We start from the raw sequence: 14,562 nt of genomic DNA on the forward strand, positions 1-14,562 counted from the left end.
AAATTGCTTTATATAAAAGAAAATTATTATATCAGGGATAAACACATCTCAGATTTCATTAATGCTCTGAAATACTGTTATATAAGCTTGGAAAATAGAGACATTGTTAATTTTGAAATTTTTTTCCTCTAAATACTTTTATGGGTTAATTTTTTTTCCCTACAGGAAGCATAGTCAACGTTTTTTATAACAAAACTCTTTCCTAAGGAGTGGTCCTTACTAATAGTACTTTATTGATCTGCTTACAACAAAGTCTTCTCAGTTACACATCAGAAGAAAAGCTTTCTCTTGTTTTTGACCTCTTAACATCTACACTCCCGGTTAAGGAATTTGATTATTGCTATTGCCAGTTGAGTAGAGAAGGTGAGAATCCAGTTCAGCTTTAGCTTTGGATTTACAGAAAAGTTATTCTCTTCATACTATTGTAAATAATTTTTGTATACATTTTCCCTAACCTCAAGCTCCCTTTGGCATCAAAGCTTTGTGAGCTTTCCCTCTCCCTGTCCCTGTTCCTCTCCTGTTCCCTCTCCCTCTCCCTCTCCTGTTTCCTCTCCCTCTCCCTCTCCTGTTTCCTCTCCCTCTCCCTCTTCCTCTCCTGTTCCCTCTCCCTCTCCTGCTCCTGCTCCTGCTCCCTCTCCCTCTTTCCTCATATTTCTCTCTGCTTTGTTTCTTAACCAGCTACACTCATGTTGAACATAGGCAGTGTAGGTTCTATGACTTTGCAAAATTATTGAGTGTCCTGTGCCAAAGACATTACCTCTTCATCATAATTCAGTGAATGGCATTAATATTTACCTAGTCTCTGTTGAACTCCTGTTTTTCACATATAAGCCATTCATTATGATTAACATGTAAGTCATTCATTGTGACTAAATATTATAATGGGGATATACATGTAATACTATGATAGAATTAGAGAGGGCGGGAGGGAGGGAGAAAGAGAGAGAGAGAGAGAAAGTGTGAGTTAGTTAGAGTTGGGCTCCACTAACAGAATAGTTAAGTACTAAGAGAGATGGGACTCTGTACTGGATCTTGAAGGATGAATAGGTATTCCATAATTGTAAAGGATATTTTTTAAAAGAAACAACAGTTTGCATCAAGAGTTACAGTGAGGGATGATGAGTATACAGTGTGCAAAGAAATGGACTGCCATAATAAATTGGTCTAGGTTATAATGAGCTTTGAATGCCTTACTTTATAATGTAGCTTTTATGGAGACATGTTGATTCAATAAAGCAAGTGATGGGTAGGGAAAGAATTCCAACAGCAGGACTGGAATTGGTTAAAGATGTAATTGGTTAAATAAAATTAAAAATTAGCTTTGTTTCAAGTGCTCCCTATCTAACCATGTTGGACAGCATCAAGCGAAAACATTTTCATAATTGTAGAATGTTTGGATGGACAGCCCTGGGTTTAAGGATTGTAGTGGGGAGAGACACAGAGGATTGACTTAGAGGTAATCCCTGACCTTGTCTTGGAGTCCAATAAATAAACCTGGAAAAATAGTGTTGGAAATGAAGTAGATGAAAGGAGTCAAAGATAACTCTCTGTGTTTTAGTTTAGCAGAGTGACTAGAAAATAATGCTGCAGATATGTTTAAAGTGGTTGTTCAAAAAGTAATGCTTATAGATACTTTTCTCGCCATTTATCTCATTGCCTTTGAGGGTATCTGGTTGAACCTAAATTAGTCACCAAATAAGAAGTCTTGTGCTCATATACAAAATATCATGTCTACTATGTAACAGTGACTGGACTTGAGATGATGAAAGTTCTATTTAATATAGTTGTAAAAAGTTTGTGGAAGCATTGTAGAGGGGCAGGAGAAAGTCCAAATACAGTTATAAACTGCAAATTTGAAGATTCAGGACTAGTTCAGATCTTGAGCAGAGTCCAGCCAGTAAGGAACCAAGATGAGGGAGAAGTTAAGTTTCTACTGAACAAATTACCGGGAATTGTTGTCTAGTCCTAATTGTTTTGTTCTTTAGATTTAACTTCTCACAGTTACTGTTTTATCACCAAAGATGCCCTTCATACTTTCTCTAAGAGAGCTGTGGATAGGACACTAGATCTAATGGTGAGGCAATGCTTGGAACACAGTAATTAATAATTTACTGTATTTTGTATTTTAAAAGAAACAGGCGTCATGTCACATGGAGATGTAGTTAGTCATCTGCACACAGTCATTTTGGCATCCTTTATAACTTCAGTGCATACTGTTCTTGTTTTACTAATCCCAAAGGAACACAGCTCAAATCCACCAGATGCTCCAGGGGAGGATGGGTAATCTCCTTTGCGATTTACTGCATCTGTAAACTTGCTTATGGATCAGCTTTGGGTCAGTCCTGATCAACAGCAAGCAACGACATACTTTATCTATAGGAACCCTGGTGGCTTAATGGCCAGAAATTGCACTTCCAAACCAAAGGTACACTGTTCAAATCCACTAGCTGCTCCATGGGAGGAACATGGGCAGTCTGTTCCCATGGGATTTACAACCTCTGAAAACCCACTGTAGTGGCAAATATGAGTCAGTTTTGAGTGGAAAGTACATACAATGTCAACAACATAGTTAATTGTCTTACTACTTCATTTGTTTCCAAGTCATAAAGAGTTAACTGTATCTTCATGCAGTGGTGCTGGCTATTTTGATTATCTCTAACAGGAGCTTTCCATTGTGCAAGAAACAAATAATTACTACAACTTCATATTTTTTTGTTCGCTTACATGTCAAGTTGAAAGTGTATATTGAACAAGATGATATCTGCTGGTGTTGTTATCAGAAGTAGCAGCTTGATCTTTGACAATTGTTATTGAATTTCCACACTGAGTATAAAGTATTTGGTTAGGTGATAAGCCCTCATGCAAGCAATTCCATGTTTATTTGACAGTAGAAAGACAGGGTAATGTTTTAATCTGTTAAAACATATTGGGTAATTATATGAAGCCTAATGTTTTATATCAAATTGTAAAAATGCCCTTTATAAATTTAATTCAAGTATGAAAACTGTGTGAAAAATTCACATTAAATTATTAACTTTGTTATATTTTGAAATATGTACACCATGATCTCCATATATTATAATTTAATTGCAGCAGCTATTATAAAATTGTATCTATAGTCAGATTGTTGTTATTGTTATTTGCCATAGAGTTGACTAGAATCCATTGCAACCCTATGAGCAGTAGATCTGAGGTATCCGTCCACTGCCTCTCCACCACACTAAAGCCTGTTGGTGCAGTCACTGTGTCCAGCTGGTTGAGGGTCTTTGTCTCTTTCTCAAACTCTCCATCCTTCCCATCATGATCTTTTCCAAGAACTGGGTCCCCTTGACTACTCTTAATTTTTTATTTATGCTTTAAATTTTCAATGTGGCCTGTTATAACTAGATAAAGAAAATGTTAGCTAGAAGACAAAATCAAATTAGAATCTACTATGATGTAGATTAAAAAATTAAAGTACATATGTATGTCTGAGCTTCAAACCACTCTAACCCATTGGCAGTGAATAGATTCTGACACATACCAACCCGAAGGCAGAGTGGAGCTGTTTATAGGGTTTCCAAGGTTATAATATTTGTAGAAGCCTCCAGTAACCTATTTTTTCTCTTGGGACAGTTGGTGGGCTCTACCCATTGACCTTTCAGTCAGTAGCCAAGTACTCCTGGACTTCCACAGTATCTACTTTTGGACTAACTGGACATCAGTATAACGTAGAACAGTCCAAAACCTTTTAACGAGCTAAAGTGGTGGTCTCTTTCATAAGCTGAACCCCAAAAGAAGTTTTACATATGTTCTTTAGAAAAGAAATATGTTATTAAGCAGTATTTTTATAAAAAGCAAATTATAGGAACGCTTTTATGAAGAATTTCTTCTAGAACCATTTGTCTGCTCTTCCCCCTTCTTTGCTTCCACAAATACTCATTTATGGTCTCTTAATTGCCTAGTCAACCCTGAGAACTTTCAGAGTAAGAAACAAATAATACCCTCTAGTGATGACTATGTTTTTACTGCCTTCAGTAAAATGATGAAAATGCCTTCCCCCCCGCCCCGCCAGAGATAAATCCTAGAATATACAAAAGAATGAATTGCTTGACATTTATAAAGTTCTTCAATGATAACTACTAGATTGTAGATAAAAATTGGATAATTTGAATTTTTTCCCTTTTGGGGTGTCATATTGTTTACCTGAAAATCTTTATATTAACAAGCCAGTCAATGGATTGTAGATACAAGCTTGACCAAAATGCAGACTTTTAAAAATTTGTATCTAATTTTAATTGATGGTTATTCTCTAAGAGAACCTGATGATAAAGCCAAAATCTTTTTGCACGTTCGTCAGCACTGTGAAAAAAGAATGAATTGATTCCAACCACGTAGTAGGTGACTTTTGTTGTAATTTTTTTTTAAAAAGTTACCAAGCCACACATAAAGGCTCTACTATATTTTTAAAGCAGTCTAATGAGATGTGCCACTTTTAATAATGTCACTTAAAGAGGATAATGTAGTTAAATATGTAGATCTTTGGTTTAGGCAATCCAATAAAGAGACCACCTATTTTGCTCTAGTTGTCATCTTGCAAATACCTTTCCTTTTTATTAGTAGCTATACTGTTATTCTTTGGAAAAGTATGGAAACAAGGAGATAGTGAGTCTACTTTAAATGTATTTGCAGGACTTTGTATAGATGGAATGAATTTTAAAGGATACATAGTAACAAGAGTAATGGGAATGATGAGTTGAACATTAAGAACATGGGAAGAGAGTGGGCAAGACTGGTTTTGGGTTTGTTTGGAGTTTGTTGGGTTTTTTCCTCTTCTTTATATTTTATGAGGTTTTGTTGTTTTCACGTGGATATGCCTTTTATAAGCACAAACTAACTAAGAGTATAATGTGTATACTCTTCATGCATAAGTATATATATCCTTGTCTTTGATGACCAAGATTGAAAACAACAACAAAAAATCTACCATAGACTATTAACTTCCTTCCTTTCTTTTCTTTATTTTTTTAAAACATTTAACCTAATTCCTAGCATGGAAAAAAAAATCCCTATAAGGTGATCTGGATTCCATCAATAAGTAAACATAAAACCAAAAATTAAGCACACACAAAAAAGATTTTGTATACACACACACACACAGAGTGGGAAGTATAATACAGGAGAAACAACTATCTTTCACTTGTGGATGAGTGGTGAAAATATTTCAGAAACTGATTTTCTTCCATGCCAAGCTGAACAGTGTTCTGAAAAGAAGACTTTTAAAAGGATCATGAATTTCAGGCACAATGTGGAACTGAAATATGTTGACGGCCTGTGTCCCACGCTATTTTGCCCTGTTCTACCTGTACAAGTCCAGTAGCCATGATTTTAAATGCATGAATCATAATAGTTCTGGCTATATGAGACAGTTTATGTTTTGAGGGCTTGTCACACACGTTAAAATTGCACCTCTTTTCTTAATGAAATATTTATTCATGTATAACACCTTTTTCCTTTCTACTGTACTAAAATGATATTTTTAAGAAAGATCTCTGGCAAACAAATCCATTGTTCCAATGTGCATTTAGTACATATTTTAGAAGGATTTTTGTTCTGTGTCAGATTGGCAAAATTATCCGAGTAAATTTTGGCACCCTTTGAAAGTAAAACCATTTTTGGCCAAAGAATTGCAAGTAACAAATGCCATTCTTATTTTACTTCCAGCCAATTAAATCACTGAAACACTGACTTCCAAAGCTAGGGGAAACTATTTAGAATTCTTAATCTCCTTTGAGTCATTCATTACCATAGATAATGTATAGCATTTTCCAAGAAATATGTAATGAGCTTTTCTAAATAGTAATGTTTGTAATTTCTATTCATATCATTTTATTTCAATTGCTATTAAGTATTTTAAAAATTAGAGTTTTCTTTTAATAGAATTATAAGAGACTTTGCTTAGGAACAGCAAACATGCTGCTTGTGTTCTGTCTCTTGCCTCTCTTGCTCATAACAAATGTTGCTCTTCTGTCAAAGTTTCTTTTCATTGAAGAAAACTGAGGCCAAAATCCTTCTCAACATTATTTCTTATGCTATCAGAGGTAGTATTCAAGGTGAGTCTAAACCTACAGTCATATTGTTTAAACGAGTCTCTCCTGCTTTTGAAGTTTTTTGAAATGAATGACCAGAAATTAAACCACGTTCCCCACTCGTTATACTGGGTTACTTACTGCTTGTCTTCCTTTTATTAGAGAATTGCGGTGTGTGTTTTTGTGATCAGAGGAGAAAATTGTGAAATTGGTATCCACATACTTTGCAATGGCATTTATAACAAGAAGTCTTTTCGATATTTCAGAAGGTTTACATTTACAATTCAAAAAAACCCAACAAAAACAGCTAATTGAAAATTATTCTCTTTGACAAATTTTTGTTTCTTTGTGTTTAGCCAATTTTTTATCATTTAAAAAAAATCCTTATTAGATTAATAGCTCAGTGGACTAAAATAACCCCTTAGCTAACTAAACAACTTTGATTCAATAGTATTTTATTCCATTGAGCTTTCTGAAACTATACCAAAACAAGAGTATTTTTAGCTCTTGATATATTTTAATAAATTGGTTTTTAAGAGAATTTACGTGATTTGCATATACCATAAGTAGTCTATAAAGTCTGGTTTTATTGCCTTATTGTGATGCTTACGTCTTCCGTGGTTTTGTTTATTATAGAGAACTGATAGTCAATATAGAAGAATTTTCATAAACTATAGGAAAATACTACATTTTGTTTTACAGATCTCTGATCACTGAAGAACTTGGCATCTATGTACAGTATTTTACTTGTACATCTCCCTTTGCAAATTATTTATTTTTATTATTTTCCCATTAGTCTATTATAATTTCTAATTTCTAAATGTTAAAAAGCGTTAATAAAAAGTTCCTTTTTTACTTACAAAGAACAGTCAGAACTATTTAATACACTTTTGTGGAATAAGATGACAGTATAAGTACACATAATATAAAGCAATGGAATGATGTTGTTGTTGTTATTATTATCGTTCCATGTTTTCGTGTTGCCCTATGTACAGCAGGTCTGAAGCCTGCCCTATGCTGAACCAGTCTCACTGATTCTGACACACCTTCCCCCATTGCCCCAGTTACTGTATCAATCCATTATATCTGGGCTCTTGCTCTCCTGTGCTGTCTCTCCACCCTTCCGATCATTATGTCCTTCTCTAAGGACCAGTCCTTCCTGATTGAGCTTAAAAATCCTAGCCTTCAAGGATAACCTTGGTTTCACCCTCTCTAAGACAGTCCATAAGAAATAGTTGACATATGTGGAAACCAGCCAGTAATGGGTATAAATGTCCCAGCTGTTCCAAGTTTGGTGTTTTGTTTTTGTTTTTGGGTTTTTTTTTAATTCATATTTCTACTCTTTCCTTAGACTTGGTTATGATAGTGGCAAAGATGATGGCAAACATTTTATTGATGTCAATATATTGTCATTCTTTTGGAGATACCCTATAATATTTTAAATGTAATTGACACAGTGATAATTTATATATGTGTGTATATATATGTGTGTGTGTATATATATATATATATATATATATATATGAGGAAATGTATTTTATACTGGAAATTTATTTTACTAGTGAATTTACACATACTATATGACTCTTTGAGCTTCCTGAATCTCTCTCACACTGTACAAGTATTCGATTCACTTGGACGTCTTTACCTAGTTGTCAGATTTTTATTCAAATGTGCACACACAGCACACTTCATTTTATAATAGGCTTAATATTGAATCTTATGTTAGTAAATATACTTGAGGAAATCTGTTAAACTATACAGATGCGTTTTCCTCTAACTTAATTGGTATAAGATTTTCTAACTAGTCAATAGTAATATTTCTTAGGAGTTACAATAAGACCAAGTGGTATGCTTCACATGGTAGCTTGCTGATTTTATTGGAAAAAACAATAGATTCTCAGAAATAAAAGTGGCCTTCAGGAAAACAGTGTATTCTTTTGGAAGCTCTCTACTCATTAGAGTAGAACTAATGGATTGTAGGGTTTTAGTACTTTGAATTGATTTAATACTCTTTTTGTTTTTTAATACTTCATTTGTCCAGTGCTTCTGAGAATTTTGTTTCATTTGCAGAATAATACTAAACAACTCTGGTGACCTAATCCATAGGGAGTCGCTAACCCAAAAGGTGCTCCTCTCCGGAAGTTTGAATGCACAGTAACTCTGAGAGAGAAAGAAGTATTTTGACTGAGAGCTTTGTATTCACAAGTGTTAGTTTATCTGTTTAGTGGTTTTGTAGTCTTATATAAACTCCATGGTCGCTTTGAAACAGTTTTATTCTTCTAAAAACAGGAATAGCAATCTTAGTGATATTGTTTATTTTGCATACTTAACATGTATTATATTGTTTTCCCAGACACTACTGCATATGATAGTTAGCTGCTGTTATCTTCAGTATTAGTATTATTTATAAATTCAAGGTTTCTTTAATGTGAGATGCTATAAGCAAAATCTTGAATGTCCCAGGAAGCATTAAAAGAAGATGGAAGAAATACGCTGAAATATTGTACTAAAAAAAATTGATCGACATTGAAAAATTTCAGAAAGTATCATATGAACAAGAGCCAGTGGTAAAAAATAAGTAGTTCTGGCTGCACCAAAGACACTGCCAAAGACTAAGAACCCAGAAATAGATGGGATACCAATTGGTATGTTTCAACTAGCACATGCAATACTGGACCTGCTCATTAGTCTATTCCAAGAAATTTGGAGGACTGTCTGCCTGATTAACTTCTAGAGATCTGTATTTGTCCCCACTCTCAAGAAGAGTCACCCAACAAAAGGTGAAAATTTTACAATGTTATTAATATCACATGTCAGCAAACTACTGCTGAAGATCATCCAAAAATGGCTGGAGCAGTACCTTTGACCGAAGACTGCCAGAAGTTCACGCTGGATTTGGAAGAAATGCGGCTCCATGGATATCGTTGCTAATGTCTGGTGGATCCTGGTTGAAAACAGAGAATACCAGAATGTGTATCTGTGTTTTATTGACTATGTAAAGGCATTTAACTGTGTGGATCAGAACAAACTATGGCTAGCATTGAGATGAATGGGAATCCCAGAATACATAATTGTACTCCTATGTAATCTATCCATAGACCAAGAAACTATTGGCTGAACAGATCAAGGGAATGCTGTAAAGTTTAAAATCAGGAAGGTTGTGTTCCAGGGTTGTTGTCTTTTTCCATACCTTTTCAATCTGTATGCTGAGCAAATAATTCATAAATCTAGACTCTATAAAAAAATGTGCTATCAGGTTCAGAAGAAGACTCATCAACAACCTACGTTAAGCAGATGACACAACCTCGCTTGCTCAAAGTCTATAAGACCTGAAAATCTTGCTCGAGAATAAGACTACAGCTTTAATATGGATTACATCTCAAAATCAATAGAACCAAGGTACTTTCCATTGGGCCAGTATTCAACAACATGACAGATGAAGAAAGAATAGAAACTGTTAATGATTTCATCTTACTTTGATCCACAGTCAACACCCTTGGTACCATCAATCAGGAGATCAGGAAATGTGTGTTGCTTTGGTCAAAGCTGCTGACAGAGATCCCCCTCCAGCTTCCCCCCATATTAAAGAGTAGTAATGTCCACTTGAAGACTGTGGTGTGCCTGATTCAAGTCACTGTCCACTGTCCTTTCAATCTGTTACCATGTATCTGAGACTTGAGCAATGTATATGGATGACAGAAAAATTGATGCCTTTGAGATGTGGTGTTGTAGAAGGCAGCTGAATATCCTGTGGCTGGCCAACAGACCAAACAGAAATGTCTCAGAATAGCTCCTTGGCGGCAAGGATGGCAGAGCTTCATCTCTCATAACTAGACATGTTACTAGGAGAGGCTATTCCTTGGATAGGAATGTAATGCTTGGAGAGGTGGAGGGTGAGTGACAGAGAGTGAGACCCACAACAAGATGGATTGACATAGTGACTGCAGCAGTGGGCTCTTGTGTATCAGACGTGGTGAGAAAGGCACAGGATAGGATTTAGATCTGTTCATAGTGTCATAATGAGGCATACTCGACTCAGTTGCTCCCAACTACAAAAAAATCTTCAGACGACCATTGTCCTTACTGTGTATCATCAAGTTGGAACTGAACTGTAGCTGGCCCAACAGTGAATTTTTAGAGGCAGTTAATAACACAGGAGGAGATTGCCATCTTGATCCCACCCAGCAGCTGATGGTTTCGAAACATATGCTTTCTGGATTGTTGCACTGCTTCTTGCCAGTAGGCCACCGGAGGTACTCATATGGCCGTTAGGAGATTCTAATTCAGAATTTAGTCTTTTTGTGGTGTTTACCATTGTCTAGAATATCTACAGTCTACCTGCTATTTGATACATCTTGGAATTCTTGAAATATAATGCAGAGTATAGCACCTTATTTTATGATCTTATTAAGACACAAATTTTCATTATTCAGAGAGTAAGGGGTCAGAGTTCTTTGGATTCTCAAGATCACTAAGAAGTCACATAGCTATTAGTTTTGCCATTTTCTTCTGTGTGTCTAATATAATGGAATATTCTTTAAGAACCATCCAATTATGTGCTAATAATTTAAGTTGGGTTTTTTTATTTTTTTTTTTTAATTTCCAGAGCCTTGCATTGTAGCTACAAAGAAGCTCTCCAGACTGACAACTAGGCCATGATTTATTGCATGATCTGCTTTTAACATTATTTCGTCTGGAATGAACAGAGTAGTTGGAAAAACTCCATCCATCTTTTTGTTTATTTGACATCTACGCCACATTAAATGTACCTTAAAGAAACAATACATGAATAAGAAATCATATTTAACAGTGATGATTGCTCATCATCGAGATAAATCTCTTGACAATAATATAAAAAGAATCCTGTCAAGCAACGTCAGTTAACATTTAAATAAAGTATATTTCTTAACCTGAACAAAATTTTAAAACAAACAGTTTAGCTTCATTTTCTTTACAAGAGTTAATGGTACAAAATGTGCTTAAGTTTTTCTTTCCCTCTAACAAAATTAGAACCATCTTCCCAAGCTTTTCTCCTCCAAGCTCACTCACTGATTTTATGAGTCATTTGTAGAAATAAAATGTGCCCTTTTTGTTGTTAATGTTATTCAAAGAAAAGATAGTTGATAACTGCAATTTATCATATCTTCATGATTTTGGAACCAGACTTTTTTTTAAGTGTTTAAAGGAGAAACATAAAAGATGGAGTAATCTAGGCAGGAAGAAAACTCTGGCAGCAATGAGTGATTTTTTTCCTGAGAATGTTAGAAAATAAATAATCTCTTCTTTGGAACAGAGAAATGCATAATAGATTGTAATATGATGTCATGCCTGATCTGTGCCTCACATTTGAGCCTTTTATTATTTACTAGATCTAGATTTAAGTTTATTTACTTGAAACTTTGAGTGACATGATCATTAAATACTAATTTTGGAAGACTGAGTGAATTGTACTTCCATTTACTATTCAGGGAATACAATATTATCATTAGCCTGTTATCAATATGCTGCTTTCTAATCAACTGATGTTTTTGAAAACACAGCGCAGAATAACCTCTACTTCCATAGATTACTTCTTAGCTTAATGATTGTCTCTGAATAATTTGGCTCTGTGTTTGACCTACATATTTAATATTTATTAAGCTGGTAGGTACTGCAATCTTTATTATGTTCAAGAATTCTAACTCTCAATTCTTGTTGTCAGTGAATATAGGTCATGATTGAGCCAGGTGATGATTGTTTCATTACAGAGATTCTCTTGATGTATGAATACTAAGTTTATTCCATTCTTTTGCCCTTTGCTTTAATGTTTGTGCAGCCTGGCTACTATAGGGTCTCATACTCCATCCTCCAACTTCCCATGGGTTTGTGTGTGTGTGTGTGTTTTCATCACTGCCATCCCCAGCAGTTGTTGGCTGCTTAGTTACATTACAAATATTTCTCATAAACTCTTTTCAGACTTTGTAAATTAGGAAGAAAGAGACAACTGGATGGACAGACAGACAGATATTTAATGTTCCCCACAGCTCTTTTTATTCAAATGCACATGAAAGGAGCATTACAGAAGTGACATAGATATCTCCTTTGCCTGTTCTACTCTTCTTTCTTCATCATGTGCTTCCTATGTTACTTAATGGGATCACCTAGGTTTCTAGGTTCACTTTGGTTGCTATCCTTGAGTACAACTTCAATTCAGGATGTTGCCCTTCCCTATCTAGATACTGCCACAGTTCTTCAATTCCTCTTCCTGCTTCTGTTATAAACCTCTCATGTTTTACCACACTGCTCTAGAAGGAGTTTCCTGAAATGCACTTGCGATTCTTTCTTACGCATCTTAAAAGTTCCATTGCTTTTAGAATCAAATCATATTTTCACTGCATGACTTCCTTCTTTTTTTTTTTAATTTTCTGATCCTTTTTCTACCTTTCTATGTTTATATTCACACATTTCAACAAAAAGAAGTTTCCCTGGACATGCTTACCATGTTATGCCAAGAAATCTGGAGGACAGCTACCTTTCCAACTGATTGGAAGAGATCTCTATTTATTAAAAATATTGATCCAACAATGTGTGGCAATATCACTAATATCACACGCAAGCAAGATTCTACTGAATATTATCCAGAAACAACTGGAACAGTACATCAGGAACTGCCAGAGGTGTAGACTGTGTTTAGAAGAGACCATGACGCTGGGGACATTATAGTCATTAGATGGATTTTGTCTGAAAGCAGAGAGTACTAGAGGAATATCTCTCTGTTTCAGTGTCTGTGCAATGGCATTTGACTGTATGGATCATAGCAAATTGTGGCTAACCTTTAGGAGAATGGGGATTCCAGTACACTTAGTTGTGCTTACATGAAACCTGCATTTGAATCAGGAAAGCAGAAGTCAAGAAGAGCAGAGAAACACTGCATGGTTCAAAATTAGGAAGGGAGTATGTCAGGGATGCATCCTATCTCCATCCATTTTCAATCTATATGCAGAACAGATAATTTGGGAGGCTGGACTTTATGAAGAGGAATGTGGAATAAGGATTAGAGGAAGACTTATCAACAACCTGTGATATGCAGATGACACAACCTTGCTCTGTGAAACTGCAAAGAACATGAAGCATTTGCTGCAGAAGGTCAAGGACCGTGGTCTTCAATGTGTACTGAAGCTCAACATCAAGAAAGCAAATATTCATATGACTGAGCCAATTGTCAGCTTTCTGATGGACAGAGGAGATTGAAATTGTTGATAACTTCAGCTTGCTTGAGTCCATAATCAACACTCTTGTCACCAGCAGTCAGGAAATCAAAAGACAAACTACATTGATAAAGTCTTCTTTCAGGGACTTCAGTGTACTGAAAAGCAGTGATGTCAGTTGGAAACTAAAATGTGCTTGATCCAGACTGTGATCTTTGCACTTACCTGTTATGTATCTGAGAGCTGGACAATAACTAAGGATAATAGAAGTAGGATCAATACCTTTGAGTTGTGGTGCTGGATAAAAGTACATACTGTGGGCTGCCGAAAGAATAAACAGGTCTGTCCTGGAGAGGCTGTTCCTGAACCAGGCTGTTCCTTGGAGGCAAGGATTTTGAGGCTCTGTCTCACATATTTTGTGCACATGGCCAGGAGTAACCAGTGCTAGGAGAGGGACATCATGCTTGGAAGGGTGGAAGGACAGCTCAGGAGAGGAAGACCCAGAATGAAATGGATTCACCCCGTGACTGGAGAATTGGATTTAAGTCTGTCAGAGACAATGAGATTGGCTCAGTATAGGGCAGGTTTCAGAGCTAACATACATAGGGTTGCTACGAGTCACAGGTGACTTGAGGGCATATAACAACAATGCTCTTATTATGCTGGAGTGGCTCCAGTTCCTCAGATATGCCACATTCTTCATCATTGTTGCCCTTGTTTGAAATCTTATTCCTTCTGCCTGTGATATTGTTCATTTTTTAATTTCCTTTTTCCTGGACCCATATGCCTGCCTTCCTTCCAGGATTCCATTTGGAAGTCATGTCTTCCTAGCTACAGTCTGTTATTCTCCCCCCACACCCTTGTACTACTTGTTACACCAAAGGAGCCATCATGGCGCAACTGTTGAGTGATTGACAGCTAAGCAAACTGTTAGCATTTCAGACCCTCCTAGTCACTTTGTGGAAAAAGCTATACAAAGGTATTTATCTATGTGGATTATAAGAGATTTTGACCAACAGTCAGAATAATGGAACTCCAGAACACTTAATATTCCTTATATGGATGCTCAATCCAGGGCAAGAGACTATTGTGTGAACAGAGCAGGGAAACACTACATGGTTTCAAATTAGGAAAGGTGAGTGTAAGGGTTGGTTGCAACTTGTTTGTTCACACCTGTTCAGTCTGTATTATGAGCAACATTTTTAAGAAGCTGTACTCTGTGGAGAAGAATGTGACATTCTTCAACAGCCCTACTTGTTGAAAGGTGGGAGGATTTGATGTGATTGACGGATTTAAAGGCTACT

General features: G+C 35.9%; 1 protein-coding gene across 1 annotated transcript in view; it reads left to right on the plus strand.

Moving 5' to 3' along the window:
- The window catches only part of DIAPH3 (diaphanous-related formin 3), a 740,013-nt gene that overhangs the window by 411,461 nt on the left and 313,990 nt on the right, over nt 1-14,562 (plus strand). The gene's annotated exons all lie outside the window — the stretch shown is intronic.

This window comes from Elephantulus edwardii, unplaced genomic scaffold (genome assembly GCF_000299155.1).
Source record: "Elephantulus edwardii isolate Elephantulus edwardi_28Jun2011 unplaced genomic scaffold, EleEdw1.0 scaffold00023, whole genome shotgun sequence".
Classification (NCBI taxonomy): domain Eukaryota; kingdom Metazoa; phylum Chordata; class Mammalia; order Macroscelidea; family Macroscelididae; genus Elephantulus; species Elephantulus edwardii.